Here is an 18,400-nt window from a genome sequence, read left to right as displayed (position 1 = left end):
GGAAATATCATGGTGAGTTTCTTTAATTTTTGGATCATAAATTGGTAGACTTCGAAAAGTTTGACGTCGAGTTGAAAAAAATAAATAAAACATACAACTTATTAAGGAAAAAAACAATTGATTAAAGATAGAGCCATGCACCAGGTGGACTAAGACAGGGGGGGTAAAATCAGTTGTGACCGGAAAACTTTTATAGAAAATGAGATAACAAGTCAAACTTTTTGGATTCTACCTAACAGGTAGGTACTTCAAAACAAAAAATCTTCAGGGTTACAATCAACTAAAGTATAATGACAGTGGGCTGTTATTATTTAACAAGGAAGTTAAAAATGTAAATAAGTGGAATCGATCGAGTGTTGAGAGTAACCCTGGAGCTTTTTGTATTGCTTTTTGTTAAAGATTTAACTTTAGATTAGTTTGCATGACAATTTCGTTGTAATTTACCTTTTTTAGAAAATTCAATTAACCATTTTTTTAATACTGTTACCCCCTTATTCATAAAACTTTAGGGACCTGATTTAGTTATGTTTTATCCCTTTCTTACAAATACATAAGTCAAAATGACAGATAAGACAAACGATTCACAGCTAATTCAGGCCAGTAACGCGTTTATTAATAACGCCATTAGACAATATCTGAAAGGATTAAGGTTTGTAGGATTTACAAATAAATCGTCCCGATTTTCAGTAGAATTAGTATTATAGTATCTCTAACAGTGTTCACTGTATTATTTTATTGATTTCCTATCTCTACTTATCTAAATTTAGTGTTGTTACAATAATGAATATTAATGAATAAATGCGGTCACCCAATGACCGTTAGTAATGTTATGTTTTTTTTCTATTGAATAAGGAAACAAATTACAGTTTATTAGATTATTACAAGACCCATCGTAGGCAAAACCTTATGGAGGTTTGTGTGCCAATGGGGAGTTCGAGAATAATATAAAGAAAAACAATATTATATCCTATATCTTATCATAAGTATGGTTCTTAGTATACATAGCTTGTGTCGTTAGTTTTTAATGTATAAAGTTAATTGCTATATAGGCATAATTTGTCTGTAACAGTTACAAGTGGGTGTGTTGTCTTAACAATTTGCCTTAATTCAATATGCTATTATTTAAGTTCGATAACAACCGCTGGTGGCCTAGCGGTAAGAGCGTGCGACTTTAAATCTGGAGGTCGCGGGTTCAAAGTGTTCAAACCCCGGCTCGTACCAGTGAGTTTTTGGGAACTTATGTACGAAATATCATTTGATATTTACCAGTTGCTTTTCCGGTAAAGGAAAACATCGTGAGAAAACCGGACTAATCCCAATAAGGCTTAGTTTCCCCTCCGGGTTGAAAGGTCAGAGGCAGTCGCTTTCGTAAAAACTAGTGCTTACGTCAATTCTTGGGATTAGTTGTCAAGCGGACCCCAGGCTCCCATAAGCCGTGGCAAAATGCCGGGATAACGCGAGGAAGAACATGGATTAAAGATCATTTTACATAACGTTAAATATCCCAGTGCTGGACATTGTGCCAATAGTTACCTAATTTTAATCCTAATTCCAAGCAATAGAGATAACAAACGGATTGTCTACTAATGGAACTATAGGCTGTCTAACCCCTAGTGTTAGACAGCCTATTTTTTCAGCCGTTTACCTTATTTAAGTAAGTACACATTTACTACTCGTAGCGTCTACGGTTAAACGTTCAGAATATAATGTTCTAAACAAACTGAAATAACCACTCCAGCTCTGGACACTGGAGGCTTTGGTATATTTTTCCTTCGTATATGACATTTATTTCAGTTTATAGTTTAAATAATAGTGTGTCTACTTGAAAAAAACACGAATTAAAATATTTTCATAGAAAATAATTTAATTTGTTCTTAGAGTAAAGGTACCAGGAGTCTTAGCACGGTACGCTTATCACCATGCCTGTCACGTTCTAACAAGTATGTGAGTGCGAAAGTGACGGACTTAGTGATAGGGGAAACCATGCTGCGCGGGCTGTGCTATTGCTACTATGCATAGTACGCGTAGTATGTATGCGTAGTAGTAGTAGTAGTGTGGTAGATACTAGTATGCATATTTAAAATATTATGGGTAGAAACATTGCTTTCAGCCATAGTTGACGAGAGATTTAATAATAGTGACAGTAGCCGTCGGGTAGAAACTGCGATTTGCGGTGAAGCCTGTGGTCAAAATTACGGTATAATGTTACTGTTTACAGTATATAAGTATAGTTATTTGCTCAATGATCAATTTAAATATACTTTCGACCTATTTAACTACTAAAACACAATAAAATACATATGCAATAATAATACAACATATTTACAACTTAAATAACTAACATGTAGTGATGGTTTTTTTTTTCAAGTAAATGTTTTCTTTTATTAACAATAACAATATACATTAACAGTATTCGTCTATAAAACCTAAAGTTGTAAATAAATAATACAATTATGGCTTGTTCTTGTGGTTTCGGTCGAGAAGTAAAAAGTTGTTTAATTTTAGACCATATTGGTTGTGCTTATATTTAAACCATATCCCATAGAAAATGGACCAGCCAAAATGTATGAAACAGTACATGTTTTTTTGCGATTTCGGGGTTGGTCCCATAGTAAAAGTCGCTCAGTATAATCCCCAAACCTCCCTGGCAACGGGAATATCGGGAATGCACTTATTTTCTAGCCACCGTGTATAGGCGTGAAAGTCATGCAGACACACGATTGTCATTACCTATCTTACCTCCCTATGCATCTTTAAAAAGTCTAGTCTATTCTAGGTATATATAATTTTAAATAAGGACAAAGTTAATTAAACCAATGTATGTATAACAATTTATGTAACATGCACCCATATTTTTAAACTTAAAAATATGGGTGCATACAACTTACTCAAAAACATCCCATAGTTCTTAATTCGCTGACATAAGAGCTACATATCTGACATATTTTTGAGTACCTATGGTGAGTGCACCCATATTTTTACACTTGACTGTACCTATATAAACTAATCGCAATGTTTTTGTACAAGCCAAACAGGTAGCTGTTTGGCTAAATTAATTCTAAATTACGTAATTAGTTACGATAAACTTTTTGAGCTACGACAATGACCATTACGTACGCTATTTTTTCGACGAGGTATCCTAAAGTGAGATAGATTTTGTTAAACGAAGGACAAGCAGTATTATTTGCTCGGCCTTGCCTTTACAAATCAGTAGTTGTTAATAGATAAGGAAGTGATCCGTTGAGTTGTGTAACTATTAATATAAAGTTATAACATAATGTATAAATATTAGCCATTAATGTTTTAGTTTGATTTAATAATACTAATAATTGTTTAATTTAATAACGGATGTTATTTTGTTACTTTATTATGAATGTTACTAAATAAATTATTAAATTCTTTGGCCTTAAATATTATTACGAGAATGCTTTAAATTCGATTACTTATTAATAAACTGATTAAAATATTTGTTCCGGTTGTCATCTACCGTAATTACCATTGAAGTTTGTCTTTGAATCATCGACCAAGTATGAGTAATTGAGTACCTGATAATGATAATTGATAATTATTTAATAGTTACCGAAATTGCGTAACGGCTGTGGTTTATGTAATCTGCTTCGAATGTGAGTAAATTGGAGAAAGTTTCATCCGTTAATTAATTATATCTACATATCGATATCGTCATAGGTATTACACTGCCTGTTTTTTTTATCTAAACTATGTTAAAGGTACCATAATGTAGACTTTATACGTTGTGTCTTAGCTAGTTACATGTACGAAGGCAATCAGTCTTGAACTTTTTGTCTTTTATCTTAAACTAAATTTCTTTTAGCGCTCCGTAAAATATTCACGGAATGCATTAAACTTTATGAAATCAAATAGAAACTGTAAAAACGGAATCTAACCAAAATAGTTATGTTTTGGCTTTGTAGCATTATTACATCATCTCAAGATCACTATAGTATTAATCTGTTAGCAAATATGTTTATTACGTTCTCCAAACTTACAAATGAACGATGTAATTTAAGATAAGTGTGTTGTGTGTTGTGAATGAGATTGCATCTCGTGGTTACGGCCGGTTGGTGCGTAAGTACGCGTGACGGCTAGGTGTGTATGGGGCGTAGGCTCAGTTTTGTGTATTATGATTTATGAATATTATGATAGGCGGTTAAGCTTATAATAGTACATTTGAACAAATAAATGCTTTTGACTTTTGACAATACAAGTGCGAAAAGTAGGAAATTTGGAACGAGTGCGGTAATTAGCACTTTACGTGCCAATGTCGAAAATTTAAAGGGCCATATGTATTATACTGTAAAACGTACAATACAAGTGCAAATACGTTCCTACTTTTCGCACTTTTATCGTAATGTATTATTATAAGCTTTATTATCTTACTAGGTGTTAGTAGCTTTAAATCTTGCTAATAGAAGTAGGTACTTCTCGTATTGCCTTAGTCAAATATATGACCATAGGCCATAGGAGTTTATTACTAAGGGTGTGGTGTGCATATACATACACGTTTCTATGCAAAAGTATCAGTTAAATGCAGGGAAACATTTATCTGCGTTTACTATTTATATATATTTAGTTTAGTCAATTTGTATAAATATATTGTCACTAGCTAAACTTTACTTTAACTCTACTCTACTTAGGGCCACTTGCACCATTCACTAACCCGGGGTTAACCGGTTAAACCTGTAGTTACCATGGTTACCAGTACAATTTGACACTGGGTTAACGGTTAATTTAACCAGTTAACCCCGGCGGGTTAGTGGGATGGTGCATGGCGCTAAGACACATTTTTACATCAGTGGACAACTTAGTATTAACTTCTTAATCGACAGGAAACTTTTTTATATAAAGTTGTAGGATATGTGCTCACGCATACGCATACCTAAAAACGTGCGCAAGAAATGCCATGCCCTTACACAGCCTGTAACTTAAACACTTGTAAGAATAATGTCGACAGACAGTCGACATGACTTTAGTTACTGACGCTAATTGTAAGAAAAAGTAACCTTAAGATTTGCTTTACCTTTATCTAATCCGCTTCAGCTTCGCAAACTAACAAATTATACACTTAAAGATTCCTCAAGAATCACCTCTATTTATAGGTGAAAACCGCATGAAAATTTAGAGTACTTTTTGAGTTTATCGCGAACATATAGACATACAGACAGAGAGACGCGGCGGGGACTTTGTTTTATAAGGAGTAGGTAGTAACAAAAAATTATTAGACAAAAAATATTAGACAAAAAAAATCTCTAGAATTGTCATAAGTATTTACCTACAGGCTCGTAATCCAGAATTGACTGCGCTGTGGGATACAAAATAAGAACTTAAAATACTCCAACAAGGTTGCATCACCGGCATCACCTGCATACTTAATGCGGGATGCGAGGCTAGAGCATACATTATGTGTCTAAAAAGGAGTTCATTACTGAACAGAACACCTACATCCCATGCTACGCCAATCGTGGCTTCCATTCAGTAGGATCTGTGGCTGATTGTGAGATTGATGCAATTATTATTATTAATTACTTATTTTTCACCACACCAGATGGTAAAGGCTTTCTTGATTGTTCAAAGTAATCAAATGAAAATTGCGAGTTGTTTTCTTATGTTTAACGTTTTTGGTTTTTGGTTTCGCAGGGTTGACAGACGGTGTCTTTATTCCGTAAAACCAGATTACAGAAATCTCTGTAACTATTATTTGTTATTTATTTATTCTGCATTGCACAAAAAAAAAATCGGGAAAAGATCGGAATTATATATTTTTTAAATTTATCGAGATAACAATTTAATATAACAATCTGTAAAAAAAATCTTCGAAATGAAATGTTCTATGAATAGTAAGCTAACGTGGGGTAAGACTAACATAGTTTATTTTGCTCGGGGCAAGACAAATGTATGAGAATTCCATACAAGTAATAGTCTTATCCCACCTTACCTTAGTTGTTTAGTAGGTAAATGAAGAGGCACCATACAAATACAAAATAGTTAAGAAACTATGTTTGCTTAAAAACAAGATGTTATTTGATAGGTAGGTATTCGATGTTGAGGGCCTCAAGCTCGTGATGAGAATATAAATATCCAATTAATACAGAATCGAGCAAAGGTCGTGGTACTATCGGAATAATAATAGTAAACGGCGATCGTAAGGTTGTATCGAATAAATAACTATTGGAATCGGACTTGGGCATCAGTTTATGTCACTTTATTTATTTTTGCAGAAAAATACCTTTGTTTCACGGAATAACTATATAGACAATATATATATGCGTTATATGGGCAGGTGTTTATTTGTGATATAAGCTTCCAAGAAAATGAAAATATGTAGAGTTTTATAGAAATAAAGGTTGTGTCCAATCAAAATGACTAAGCTAATGCATGTATCTATTATAGTTTAGGTACATGAAATCCGAGGAACAGACACAGTGATAATTGTACATCTTATGATCAAGATATCTCCCAGTGGCAGAAGAGCATAATCCTACTGTGTACTCTTTAGAAAACTAATGTTTTATGCTATCTGCGTATAATAACTTCGTGTAATTTTATGACTATACAAAATCATTATAGAATATTACTTAAATTGAGCATGTTATGAACTTTCCTATGTTGTTGTTATATTCTATTATTGTATCAAATCTACTGCGGATGGTGTACCGAGACAAACCTTACTGGTTTAACGGTACTTTTGTAATTAAGTTGTATATTATGTGTATTTACCTAATTAAATAATAATAATAAATTATTTCATGCTTTGTTCAATGCACATTACTTCCTTGTCCTTACAATTCGGCCAATTGAAATGGGCAGCTAAAATAATTAATTCCAAGCCGTGAGGCTCAATATATATCACATACGTTCATCTGCCTGACAGGTTGAAACCGAACTGCCTTGACCGTGGGCGAAGTATGCGAGCCCACGTCCTTGTGTTGAAATAACTCGAAGAACACCGGAGTTATTCGGTCGTTTGCGTTGTTGAGCGATTATTGAGGAGTGGCTCAGGTAATGTTTAACTAGCTTAAGTATTCTCGACTTGCTTAAGAGGCTTTGAGCTTAAATATCCCTTACGGTCTACTTACAAAATACTTTTTTGAATTTGAAATTTGTATTAAAGATACTTGGTAGAAGTATTAATACAAATTTCAAATTCAAAAAGGTATCAACTCAACAACGCAAACGACCGAATAACTCCGGTGTTCTTCGAGTTATTTCAACACAAGGACGTGGGCTCGCATACTGTATTGTTGGGTATTCTGTTTTCCGTTGCTGGGTATTCTAATTTTGTAGTTTTTTGATACTTAATTATTTAAAAAAAAAAATGCATTATTGAATAATTATAGGAATCCAATGTAAGTATATTAAGTATTTTACGACAGCTAAAATTTTCATAACATATTTTTAAAGTAGCACCAAGATAAAATTTCAACTACAAACTATTCATAATTCCCGTTTTTCTTAAAATCACTATGCGACGGGAGTTGTAAAATCAGGTTAAACAAATTAGTAAACAGTTCGTCTCGTGTCTTGACACTCTTGACATACAATCCTCAATCGTGTTTAGAATCTTGTACCAAAATAAGAATGTTGCCGGGAGGTAAGCGAGCTTCCACTACTCTTAATTTGTATGATTGCAAGCATTGGGTGATGCGTCGATGTCACGGTCCGTATAATTGCCGCACCTGTAGCCCTAATCCTAATTCAAGTCCTAATTAGGTAGATACCGATATTTTGGTACCAACTTTTTAAATAAATCTTGTCTTGTAATTTTACATGGTTAGTTTATAGTGCTCTATTTAACTTGCCAGCAAATGCAAGTTATACTTTAATGGTCCACGGATAGACGGAACGGACTCAAATAGACGGAACAGTGGATCATAGATTTTCTTATTCGTTACTATTTCTCAGTAAATACGGTTCTTCTCTCATTTCAAGAGTAGTAGATATATGGATTTGTACAGTTAATGCCTAGATTCTAACCATAACAGGTTTCAATGTCACGTATCAAGTCTTCTTTTGGTCATTATTGCATTATGTATTCAAATAAAAGCATAAGCGTTTGTCGCGTGGTCTCAACGTGTTGTCGCGTTCGGTGTCGACATGCTGGAATCCAGCCTTGGCTCCGATTGTAGGAAATTAGCATATATCTGTATATTAATAGGATTGATTATTCTATAATTGACTGCCAAGGTGTATAGAGAATCTTAGATGTTGACAGTCTATGAAGTAAAGTCGGTAAACAGAGCAGGGTCTAAGGAGTAATCAGATTAAAATGAGAATGGCTGAGATAAACTATGATATGATATGATATTTATTTATTTCATAATATTACATTACATTATAAATATAATTATAATTATAATTATTTATGTGAATTGGAATAATGTTGGATATTCAATGTAAACTTGATGATGTTGTAAAATGGTAATGTAAAACTTACTTTTTATAATCGTTTAAAAGTGCCGCTGTAGTTGAGATATTTACAATTAGCGTGGTAATTTCTGTTGTGAATCTAATGGTCAATAATAAATGACATATATATACATATGAATGTGTAAACGTTGCGTGCAGTTTCCCAAAATAATCAGATAATAAGAACTAATAATAGGTTTTTTATAATTTCACACTGCCAAATACAAGGTAAATTAACCAAAAACACGCTAATATCGTTCAGTCGCAATTTAGGAAACAAAATCACTAGGTTAATCGCCACCACCAAAGTGTAGTTACAAGTATAATAGCAATGTGCAAATACGCGGGCGCGGCCAATTCGAGTTTTAGTTATTCGATCGGTTTCCGATGTAATACTGATCTGTCAGTGATAAAAGTGACGCTTTAGGTTGAAGAAATGACACCGACAGATCAGTGTCATACCGAAGACAGATCGAATAATTAAAACTCGAATTGACCTGATAGTTACGTGAACTACTTGTTTGGTTTGATCTTGAATGGAATTTGCATGTTGCGTAAGAGTTGACGCCCAACTCATTTCCTAATAAGCTTTCTACATAATTAATAAATAAATTTTTATTTTCCTCATTTGACTTCACACCGCTGTTGCAAAAAAAACAAAAAAAACAATCGTGTCTTGTTTGCGTGCTGGCCGATTTGAAATCGATGTTTGGTCCAATAGAAATCGCGTGGACAATTAAGCTTTCCATATTTTAAACAGCTTGTGAAATTATAATTACGTAGCTATTTATATGTAGTTTTTTACCAAACCTTAATAAATACCTATATTTACAGTTTCCGCCGTCACCACACGAGTTCATGTTACAATTTGAAACATTTTGATAATCGGAAGAAGACGACATAAAATGAATGAAAATGTATCTTCGGCAGTGCTACAATCCCTGTAACTAGGTACCTAAACCTAACTTAAGTTTTTAACACATTTTCTTTAAATGGTTTTCTAAAATTTCGAATTAACAAAGCACTGTCGAATGCGCAGCAAAAATGTCTAATTTTCTCAAATCACCTAAATGAAAAAACGAAATATGCCTGGCAGTAGTATTCATCCGTCACGCATCACTTGCCTAATCGTATTGTCGTGGTTGCGCAAGGAAAAGTCAACTGTAGGTGCCAAAGTAAGATCGCAGCATCCGTGCGGAGAAAACCGCTTTCACTCGCTATCCTTATCTAACTTTAGCCAATACAGCTTTTTTTATTTTAAAACTGTAGGTTGGTCAAAGATTTTATAATGTCATTTATTTTACTCATTAGTCACTTAGGTAGAGGAATTTATGAAATGCTAAGATTTCTTTGCGAATATTTGTGATTTATTTTCTTTTCAATTAATCGCTTATGTTTGGATGCAATCAGTAGAATACTTTCGCCACATACTCGTAAGCTACGTAAGTATATGTCGAGAAACGAGTCTTTTTTAGGGTTCCGTACCCTCAGGATAAAAACGGGACCCTATTACTAAGACTCCGCTGACCGTCTGTCACCAGGCTGAACCTTGATAGCTAGACAGTTGATTTTTTTTACAGATGATGTATTTCTGTTGCCGCTATTGTTATAGCGGCAACAAATAGGTACTAAAAAGTACGGAACACTCGGTGCGCGAGTCCGACTCGCACTTGGCCGGTTTTTACTTTTAATGCTACGGAGAAATATGAAGAATTAAAAATCAATATCAAGATATAAAGCGTATCTACACTGAAGGCTAGGTAAATGAAGCTACTTATTCTCATCGTAATAGGATTTTAACATAGCTATTATAGCAGAGAAACAATATTATTTAAGTTGTAAATGTACCAATAACAACGATACTATAAAGAGGTTATTAACTTATTAAGGAGTGTTGTGTATCTAATTACATTAAATAATAATATACGAATATAGATATGCTTTATTTGATAGCTCAATCGATAAGTCAATGAATTCAAATTGACATTGTCCTCTAGTCATAGATAGCTAAACCATGAAGGCCTAACAAGGAGCAATTATTATGCTTTTACGAAAATAAAAAGTGATAGATAGACTGCATAAAATAACACATGTAAAATTTATTTTATGGTCTAAATTTAAATAATAACTTGTTTATGCAACATTTGCGGTGTATGTCGGTCGTCGGTCCACATCAGACTCTTTAATCACCAAGAATTAATCAATGCCCATATAATATTGATTAACCGCTACGTGCGTGATATATTTTGAACTAGATTATATTACTTAATCTTACGAAATCCACTGGATCTAGATTGACAAGTCGTTTAACAAGTAGGTTAAAACTGTTAAATGGATAATTGATCACTATCACGTATCTAAACTCCAGTTTTTGGCGTTTTTCTGTTGTTCATATATAATTACATTAATTATAGATACTTATTTTTCATATATATGTAAATGCATTTTGTGCACTAATGATTGTTTTCAAGTGACATTTGGCGATTGAAAAGCATGTATATGCTCTCGCGTATTATTGCGACGTACTGGTAAACAGCCCAGTGCTTATATGTTAAATTTTACACATGTTTATGTAAGTAAATACAAATCCGGGGATATTTCGCATGAATATTTAACACTAATATTGAACTGTTGAACTAAAACTTAATATATAATTATTTTTGCTAAATACATAAATGGTTAGCTCTGAACAACAACTGTAAATAATACAAAGATCTAACAGATATTTTTATCCAAAATCTCCAATAAGGATGCTGTACGTTGCGTAACGAGTTTTAATGTTTTTTTCTGGCGAAAAGTGGCACATAATCTTTCCAACTGACTAAAACGACTGAGCATAATCGACAGTATTATCTTACTATAGGCATACCGTGGGTGCGCCCACCGCTGACTCACTCGTAGGTGCAAAAGCCCGTCATGGCGTTATTATATCACACAGGGCCTTTTACGGCGGCCACACGTATGGATGTAGCATAAAAAATATTTTGGGGATGTTTAAACGACGTTAACGTGTCATAATAACACTTTGTCACGCCACTGAAAAGGTTTCCACTGAGCTTACTTATGTCAAGGCACTCTTTCGATACCTTGACGCTGGTCTTCCGTCGAAGCCATAATATTTAAAATTTGAAACCAATATTAATTAAACACATTAGACACCATCATCTAAAATACTGCCTCTGTTTTACGGGTAACATTAGACAATAAGTACGAAGACAATTTTGAATGAGTCGTGTAACCGGTTTTGATCAAATGATTGATATTAGCATTCCAAACTTTGTTTATTTGACATGGTTATTAGGAGTTCCTTCACAGTAGAATGAATCTTAAAATTGGTTTTATAATTGTTTCAGATACATATACCAGTTAAGACGAAGATCGTGTTTTGTGAAGACAACGGGGGTTGAAGATGAGGTGACAACTTTAGATGAAGGCATGGCTGTTAGAAGATTTAACATATCCGACATGGATATTTAAGTTTTAGTCCAACATGATGAAGCATTGAAGAAATAATGTGAAATCATGAGAATCAATCAGAATAAGGCATGAACCACCAGAAGCAGTTTCTAAAGTTGTAAAATAAAATTAGCGTGCTTGTGTCTTTACTTAAATTACCCCCGAACTACCCTAACTTTAAATAACTAGTCACTAGTTTATCTTAGGTAAGTAATCGTGTAGCTTGATTGAAATGCATTCTTAAATCATTCTATTACTTAACTCTTTTCATTTTAAGTTAAGTAATATCCTGAGGTATCCTATAGTATAGTTCATAATATTACTACACAGTATGAACTCAAGAAATAAATGGCCATTCGCCGTATTAGTTATAATGGCTTCTTGTAGATCTCTTTTCCCCTCACTAGCTCGGAAAGCCGTCTTTTATCCTTTAAAACAAGCGGGGAAAAACGCATTTTATCCACTAGTGGGGAAAGTAATTTGACCTTGAATGGTGCATGTTTAAGTAGCTTGACAGATAACAAAATGTAAAACGCTCATAATAATGGTTCGTTCGATATTAATTATCATTAAATAAATGGTTTGAGAATCTAATAAAAAATACCAAATTTAGCTTTATTTTATAATTTTAAGTCGGCTGACATGATGATGATGATGACGATGAATAATTTTAAGTCATAAACCTAAAAATTCCATAAGAAACGTTAGATTTTTTATAATGATGTTAAATATAATTCTGAACGCACAAGTTGAGTCGATGCAATTTCAAAACGCATCGTTGACATTTCATACGTCAGAACAGAAATGTCAACATTGTCAACAATTTTTTTACTTAAAAGCACTTCTCACCGACTCACGTAAAAATCAGAATTTCCAGTGTTTTCTGTTATAATATCGTACAAAAATAAGTGATTCCAGTGATGAAGATGATCTAACGCCTGTGGATGTTGCACTTTCCTCGCTATAGTGAGGGGAAAAGTTTTGTGTTACACACGGGTGCAAATGTATTTTACTTCTTGTGTGTTGAAACACTCGCGGGTAAAATACAACTTTGCACCCTTGTATAACAAATAACTATAAGTTTGTTGACTCATTTTATGGAGATTATAACACCTGAGAATTTACTGCATATATTTAGTTTTCAACGATATCCAGTAATATGAACAAACGTATGAGGCTCGAAAGCTAGCGTATTAGCTGTTAAAGGCAAGCCAAGTTATTTTCACATGTTTTATAGGATGCCATGTTCTTTATTAGTTTATAGAGTGTGTGAGAGGGGCCCAATACATTCCACGACTCTTCTCTTTCCGAACAGACTCTACTTTATTGACCAAAAACAAAAAAAACATGTATTTACTATGCCTATAAAGACTGAATGCCTGATGGCATTATATTTTTTTCTCTGTATATAAAAATAGCAAAAGATCTGATGGGGATGTACGAGAATTGAGAAGATTAAATAAGTAGGTAAGTTAGTTAAAGGTAAGTTCATGTTAAGCTTTTGTTGCATACATATCGATAATTCCAAATCATCCTACCAAAAATATAAAAATCAAACACCAATACCAAATGTAACAAAATGGCTACAAGGTTTTAAAATCTTAGAGGGCCTAGCCAAGATGTCAATCGTCTGCACCGTAGCGAACGAAACGGTAATGCCTCTCTATCATTCGTCCATATTAGGTTGTGTTGTGCGACGTGTGTGCGACAGAGAGACTAGCGTTTCGTTCGCTACTGCGCAAACGATTTACATCTTGGCTAGGCCACGCGTCATCACTGAGCTGGCCCTTAAACCTTTAGGAATGTCGCAACGTGGTATTGTTTGCAAGACAAACGTCCCGGCGGGTTATGTCAGAGGTGAGGTGAATAATAGAGGCTCAGCCCTGCGAGTGGCACGTAACAGCGATGATACGGCACAAGTAGGGTTAGCGAATTAGATGTGTAAAATATATAGGTAAAATTATTTTAAACTACGTCGGTGGTAAACGTACGGCCGGTAATATTAACCTGTTACATTACTTTTAGTCCCTGAAGAACATCTCGTTAGGAAGTTCATTACATAGGGGAAGTGTTTGTGGCAATAAATTGTCTGAAACTGCACAGGGACGTCAGGGACAAATGAGGTTCTTAGCAGTCATAGTATTTTTAAATCATCAGATCTTATTCCTCTAACGCTCTGTAGTCAAAAGCTCGTAAATGTCAAATGAAAATATTTCTACTCAATTAGCATCATGCTATATTATCAATAACACATAGTGTACCTACGATAATTATATCTGCTGTCTGTACCATCTCCGCGAAACAGGTTTGACGACTAACCTTTAAGGTTCGTACAGGATGAGTAATGGCACCTACCTACAAATATGATGGTGGATTACAGAGAGGCTTTTAACTGATTCTTTGATGACACCTGTTACTCTTTTCATATGTATCTATAGACTTGAAAATGTTAATGCTTCAACTCTTATCTAGACTCGAAAATGTTAATGCTTCAACTCTTATCTAGACTCGAAAATGTTAATACTTTCTCTTTCGAGAGCTCTACATAAATATTGAACAGTAATGTTAAGCCAATACTGTAATTAGGAACACATAATAATATTCAACTCGTAAAGGCTCTCTTTATTCTTCAAAAACTGGCTAAGTGCGAGTCAACTCGCGCACGAAGGGTTCCGTACAATTACGCAAAAAACTGCATTGTTGTATGGGAGCCCCACTTCAATATTTATTTTATTCTGTTTTTAGTATTTGTTGTCATAGCGGCAACAGAAATACATCATCTGTGAAAATTTCAACTACCTGGTGACAGACGGTCAGACAGACAGCGGAGTCTTAGTAATAGGGTCCCGTTTTTACCCTTTGCGTACGGAACCCTAAAAACTGATGAAAATGTTGCATTTTATCAACAACAGTAGCAAATATATTTCATGCAAATTTTGAATAGTTTTCTTGTCTTGGCTGGTGGAATTTTTGACTTAAGTGATGATTTTAAATGATGAATATTTGATAAAGTTCAATTCCATTTGAATTATTATGTTTTCAGTTAGTATTTTCCTTACGTTAGTGTGGTGATTTTTTTTGCGATTCATTCGGTAGCAATGTTTGTTTTACTCTCGTCTACTCACACTTAAACTATTAACCTAATTAAGGTCTACAAAAATTTTATTCAAAAATAAATTTTCTCTAAAATTTGACCTGCTTTGATACAGTCAAAGTAAGATAATTTTCATGTCAAACTGTAGAATTCTTGTCGAATTCGATGGCAGCATCATCCTAAACGTTCCAGGTATCAATAATTGTGTAATAAATTAAATTGTGTAGGTAATTAATTAATCATGAATTTTGTTTGCTTTCACTACAATCAAGCCAGACAGTAGACAAGTTTAATTGCAACTATTCACTATTAATGAACGGACTCATTCCTTCATTCATTCGGAACATTAAGATACATTAGTCAAATAAACAGTGCATCAACTCATCAAGCATTGTTACTCAAGCACGTTTATAGATCGAGGACTGTTTTCGGAACATGTCTATTAAGTAGGTCTTTGTACGCTGATATTTATACGGACGACTCACGTTAGAACGGCCCGGGGCCGGGCCGAGGCATCCGAGACTTCGTTTCATATAGAAAACATCACGTGATCACCGGTCACCTGTCGTAGATAACGAAGTGTCGCTGTGGGTTGCCTCGGCCCGGAGCCGGTCCGTTCTAGCGTGACTAGCGGGACTCACCTTTTCAAAACATTACATCTTATAATTAACATGTATTAGGAGTAAATAAGAAAAACACAGTTTAAATTACTATAGAATACCTAATAACTTATATCTAATATCTTAGGTACTGTTATACTGTAGCAACAGTAGGTACCTAAGCAAGATCATAATGGTAAGTGTTGAAAATATATGAAGTGCTTCTAGTAAACTACATATTAGCGATTTTCCTCGTTGTCGAAGTTACCCTAATGCTGTATTAATAAAGGCTGTAAGTAACGAACCTACGCATTGTCACATCCTGTCACTAGTACATTATATACGCACACAGCAGCTTCATCACCATATTTGCGCAAGCGCCCTAGGATCAAAGCTCGGATAATACTAATGAGTACATTTGTCAGGGCACGATATATCCCTCGCCTAACTTACCTGACAAAAACCAGTACATGTGTATATCTAAATACGTGTACATTTTACGTATCTTGAGGTCATAAGTAACTGGCTAGTCTGAGCTTGCATTTAGCAATAGAGACAATAGAGAACTATTAAACACTCCAAATTTAGCTGACGATTTGTAAGCTTTAATGCAACGAAATAAGGTCTATCATCGGTCAAATATTTGTGGTCTTGTTATAATCGATGCAATGAGACGGGATCCGTCGTGCGGTTCGTGATCCGCGGATGTGCGGGAGTCGTGATATGTCACCGTCTATATTAAAGAAAATTATAGTCAATGAAGTGAGTATCGACGTGGCTAAGGTATTGTCAGTTACAACTTTCTATGCCTGGAGAGGTAGACCTTTAGCTTTCTATCTGCTCTAGGAAACAATTCCATTCATGGATATCTATTAGGTAGGGATCGGATCGCAATAAGGTAATGCTAAACCCTTAAACAAATTGCTTTTCTTTTCTAGTAGTTCGGTTTCGAACCGTAATTCTTATTGTAGTTCTTGTTTTAAGTATGTTGCCGCTATGGACTACAGGGTTCAGAGTATCAATGGATTATGAATATTAATATACGGCCTTAACGAAAACCAGCACATTTGTATGCAAACTAAGTAAGAAATAAAGTATAAAAACCGGCCAAGTGCGAGTGGGACTCGCGCACGAAGGGTTCCGTACCATTACGGAAAAAAACAGCAAAAAAATCACGTTTGTTGTATGGGAGCCCCATTTAAATATTTATATTATTCTGTTTTTAGTATTTGTTGTTATAGCGGCAACAGAAATACATAATCTGTGAAAATTTCAACTGTCTAGCTATCACGGTTCATGAGATACAGCCTGGTGACAGACAGACAGACGGACGGACAGACGGACAGCGGAGTCTTAGTAATAGGGTCCCGTTTTTACCCTTTGGGTACGGAACCCTAAAAAGATTGTTGAAATTTTATTAAGCGAAAACAATGAATTACTTAAATCCTTTCTAAGTATGGTCAGTTCCATACCGACATTAGTAACTTCATGTAACTTGTTCTAAACAAATCTAGAAATCGACTACCTACCTACAATTTTATGACATTTAATTCCTTACGGCATTAAGTCCGCCATTCCTACTTTTTTGTATTGTACAATAAAGGTTAGATTCGGACCCGGGTATGTCCTTAAACTACGTCCAAAAGAGAGGTATAGGCACTGTGAATGACATCTCGCTTTGTGTGGTAGGGCACAGGACAGCGGATGTCATGGACAACTGGGGAGGTACCTCCACCTTACAGAAAACCGCAGCTAAATAACACTAGACCCTACTAATAGTGTTGTGTTCCTGCTGGTGAGTAAGGTTGCCAGAGCTCGAGGAGTGTTAGGGTCGGCAACGCGCATGTAACTCCTCTGGAGTTGCAGGCGTACATGGCTATGGAGACTGCTTAACATCAGGCGGGCCGTATGCTTGTTTGCCACCGACGTAGTATAAAAAAAAAGATAAATATACTGTCATTGTTAGGGTATTTGATGTCTATTATTTTCGCTCTACCTATCCTCTATAATACCTGGAGAACTGATTTTACCGCACTATTCAATGAAAATTACTACAAAAGGTGTGCAGCAAATGCCTATAAACATAGTACTTATTTAATAGCTACATAAGAATGTTAGAAATTGAATTCACCGCTCCAGTTTATGCTCTGGTATTTATAATCGCGAGAATGGCTACATAATGTCTTCATAAATGGCTCGGAATTTTCTCACAATTTGGTCCGGTCTTAAGTCAGTTTGGTCTGAATTGTCATCTGAAGTGAAGGGCGAGCGTCAGGGCTCATATATGGCTTAGCTACTATGTGGGTCAACTTATATGAATTTAACTAATGCGTGCTGTAATGCGAATTTTTCTTAAATTAGGTATAGAAATGTAAATATTTTTAACCTCTATTACACAATATACGAATGTAGGCGAGCTTAATGCATTATTTACAAGTTAATCATGCAATATTTTTCTGTTTAGTGTCATAATTGTAATCAAAATTAAGAATACCAGCGGAAATAGATAACAATTTAACAAAACTTCCGTGAGACATAGACATATTAAATATATTAATAACGGAGTCTGCGCCGGTCCGTCACCGTCGACGCAAGCTCCTGATGACGCTCCTCGGTACGGAGTGAAACATGTCGAGCGTTTTCGACTTAAAACACGTGAGTGACCCGTTATTAATATATTTAATTTAACAAAATAAGAAGTTTAACCTTTGCCTATAATAAATATCAATTTTAAGATGGTACAGAATCATTAAATATTATTACTAAATTGCCCCTTTTAATTATTTAATAATCTACTGGCGTGAATTCTTCATATACCTATATACAG

General features: G+C 34.7%; 1 protein-coding gene across 1 annotated transcript in view; it reads right to left on the bottom strand.

Moving 5' to 3' along the window:
* Nucleotides 1-18,400, bottom strand: part of LOC134746316 (mucin-2) — a 153,875-nt gene that overhangs the window by 17,123 nt on the left and 118,352 nt on the right. The window lies entirely within an intron of this gene.

This window comes from Cydia strobilella, chromosome 12 (assembly GCF_947568885.1).
Source record: "Cydia strobilella chromosome 12, ilCydStro3.1, whole genome shotgun sequence".
Taxonomy (NCBI): Eukaryota; Metazoa; Arthropoda; class Insecta; order Lepidoptera; family Tortricidae; genus Cydia; species Cydia strobilella.
The sequence above is the reverse complement of the archived record's forward strand: the minus strand, read 5'-3'. Positions and strand labels throughout refer to the sequence as shown.